Consider the following 3,611-nt stretch of genomic DNA (forward strand, 5'->3'; position numbering starts at 1 on the left):
GGCCATTTTTATTCAAACTACCATGGCCCATTTTGTTCCAAATCCACAAACTCATTCCCAAGGCAGTCCTTGCCATTGAACAGTGCCATGCTAGGAACTAAGCCTTCAGTATACAAGCTTTTAGGGAGTATCTAAGATTCAAACACAGCAGACAGCCACCTACAATCTGAAAAGTAGATCCTCACAATGTACTGCATCTGCTTGTGTCCTGATTTGGAGCTTTCTAGTCTCTAGAACCTTGAGAAATCAATGTTGTGTCAGCTGTCCACTCTGGATACTTGTTATATTTGTATATTTATTTTAGCACGCCGAACTAACCAAAATGGAGATGAAGGCATAAGTGGGTTTAAGATTCTGAGCAGATTGGGGACTAGAGATCAGCACACAAAGTAACAAGTCTTCTTGTGACATTCGCATACACATGTGCCACTTACTTTATCCTCATTCTTACTCTGCTCCTGGGTTACCTCTGCCCTCTGTCCCCTCTGACTGATTCCTTCCTTCTTTCCTCCAGATATTCTCTCCATCTACAGTCTTATCACAGGCATTCCTAGGAGGAAATTGCAAATGAAGTTTGACCCCCACTAGTCATGATGAGTTACGTTCTTTGGCAATTCATGCAATGAGGATAAATGGAATGACCTCAAAGGGCTGGTAGGGGAAAGAGCCAATCTAGCCAAAGTGACTATCACAGTCCATGAGAGCACTGAAGGGCCACAGAGCTATTTGGAAGAAAGTGAACCTTTTCTGGACTGTCGACAGCACTGCCATGAGATTAGAGCTGCCATCTGATAGAGTGCTATGGTCATAATCGAAGCTCTTGAGGAGGTGGCAGTGGACATTGCACCTATTTGTTCTGACATGGCAACCGAGGTCCAGGGAGCCCACCTGTTGTGTGGTTAGAAAGAAATGATTCCAGGAACCTGGGAAGAATTCATTCATTTACATGTGTATGTATATATGTATATAATGTATGTATGTGTGTGTGTATGTATGTATGTATAAGTCTATTTTCTATCTATCTCTCTATTCTATCTATCTATCTATCTATCTATCTATCTATCTATCTATCTATCTATCTATCTATTATCCATCTATTCATTTATCTATTCATTTGTCTATCTGTCTATCTATCTATCTATCTATCTATCTATCTATCTATCTATCTATCTATCTATCTATCTATCTTTTATTCTTCACAGTGCAAACCCTGCATGTCAAGCCCTATTCACTTGCTTCAGCCACACTAAAGAGGTTATACAGGTGGATCTTGGAGAACTCCAAGCACCACTCACCTCTTTAGCCTGAAAGTTGCTCAGAGGAGAAGGAAGTGAGTTCCCGTATATGGAACACCTTCAGTGGGTACTATGGCTTGAATTTGCTCCACAGCCCGTATGCTGGAAACTCAATTACTAGAGCACTTGGACTAGGAGGTGAGCTTTATGAAACAGTGATCATACTACACTGTGCCCTTCGTGTAGTTGCATGTCAATGTCATTGAAATGGGTTAGTTATGCAAAGATTATTTTTGTTATGAGAACAGGCCCAACTTTTATTTATTTATTTAGGCCCAACTTTTCTGCCTACTGCTTTTTACCCTTCCATCCTCTGCCAAGGACAACTCAACACAAAGTTCCTTTCTAGACTTGTATGAGTGCTTGCACCTTAGACTTCCTAGACTCCAGAACTATAGGTGGCGGAGAGACTCTGTTCTTTATACACTCTCCAGTCTCGGGTACTCCGTGACAGTAGCGCAAAATTGGTTGAGACAATGGGTGAAGAATGAAGGGCCCTCTCTAATCTGATGCGGTCGCAAAACTGAACGAGCTAGGCAGATTTTCTTATGTTCAGTTTACTGATAAGGTAACAGAAACAGAAGAGAGAGGCCACACCCATTCTTAGGCCATCTGAGATTCCCTGTTTCCCCTGGTGCTGCAGAGGAAGGCTGGAGAAGCCCACTTCCTTGCTGTGATCCATCCTAGAAAATGCCTAGTTTTGAGGCAGGCTGTTGGAGCCTGTCTTCTCTCACTTCCTGTCTTCCACTGTGCTGGTTCCAGTATGGTGGAGTCAGAGAATACTTCCACATTTTCTCAGTAGTCTGACTCTTGCCCGCCCCTTTCTCATCTTATCCTCAAACTGTGAGCCAAATGGCCACTGTCTACGGAGGAAGTTGGAAAGAAGATGTCCGGAGCTTCTGGCCAAGTTCAAAAGGCAGTAGCTGCAGGCACGAGCTGAGGGCCGTGCAGTTAGACTCTGTCCCTGACACTACACTAAGGAGCATCTCTACTTGATTGGGACAAAGCCAGGGTGGGAGGGGCTGGAAGCTGAGACTAGTGTGGGAACAGAACTATGGGGACCAGATGTATCACTCTCTAACCTAGGCTGGTGGAGCCCTGGGGCCCTAAGAAAATTTAGGGGCTCCTTGCACCACTCTGGGTTCATGGGAACTCTAAGCTCAAACTCCACCTCAACCTCTTCCTAGGGTTTTGGCCTTGAGAAAGTCAACCAATCTCTTTGCCTCAGTTTCGTCACCAATGGAACTGGGAAATAACAAGCTACATAAAAGTGGGGCTTCTGAGAAATCCAAGAGCTAGAGTATGGGATACATCATTTAGTCAGTACACAAAACCTGTCACCTACTCCTGATCCTCAGCTATTTCTTCAGTTTCCAGTCACCCTTGAGCACTCCTCTGCATACCTCAGATACTATTTGAGGCAGTCATTCACTGGTTATCAGTCCTGACACACTGTCAGACAAGCTTCTCTTTCTTGGGCCTCTCAATGCTCTCCTAATTGAATTTGTAATCTGTACACACATGAGCTACACAGAACATCTGCTGTGGGTCAAGGACGTGTCCATGCAAAACAAGAAAGAGGAAAGCCGTTTCTTCTCCAGGCATTTCTATAATAGAAACACCATGGAGGGACTCTCTGGTGTCCTGCCCCAATGGTTCAGACACCCAAACATCCCTTCTGCCTTCTAAATTTTTGCCTATAGGGGCTGAGGGATATGCAAACTATTTGACACCCAGGTAGGGCCCTGAGTATCAGAATAGACCATAGCTACCTTGCTTGAGCAAGGCTCCTTAGGGAGCTCAGGGAGCTGGCTTTTGATTGTCAAGAAAACAGTTTAAAGGCATTCGCCAGTGAGTTCCAGGATAGTCAGGGCTTCACAGAGAAACCCTGTCTCAGAAAACCAAGAAAAAAAAAAAAAAAAGAGAGAAAGAAAATAGTTTAACACATTGCTGAGTCCAGATGCACTGTGCTAGTGGGATGAGCCACAGCGAAACAGAACTTGGGTGCAGTTTGAGTAGCAGAGTCCCATCTTCATCCCCTTCCAGTGTGAGCTCATACAATGAGCAGATATTTGAAAGGTGGTACAGGGAAATGGCCCCTGTGGGTAGGCTGGTGTGAACAGTGTTGGCAGACGGTGTGAAGTGTGTTGGTGTTATTCTCAGACTATGTACTTTTACCCATGTGCTTTGGCATCTTGAATATATTTTGTTTTTTTAATCTCAGAGGATCTTGGTAATCCAATCCAATTATAGCCACACAGACCAGTTGATAAGGTTGAACACTGCAGGAGGTTCGACGATTTGGGCCTTAAATGG

The sequence above is a fragment of the Mus pahari genome, chromosome 1 (assembly GCF_900095145.1).
Source record: "Mus pahari chromosome 1, PAHARI_EIJ_v1.1, whole genome shotgun sequence".
Taxonomy (NCBI): Eukaryota; Metazoa; Chordata; class Mammalia; order Rodentia; family Muridae; genus Mus; species Mus pahari.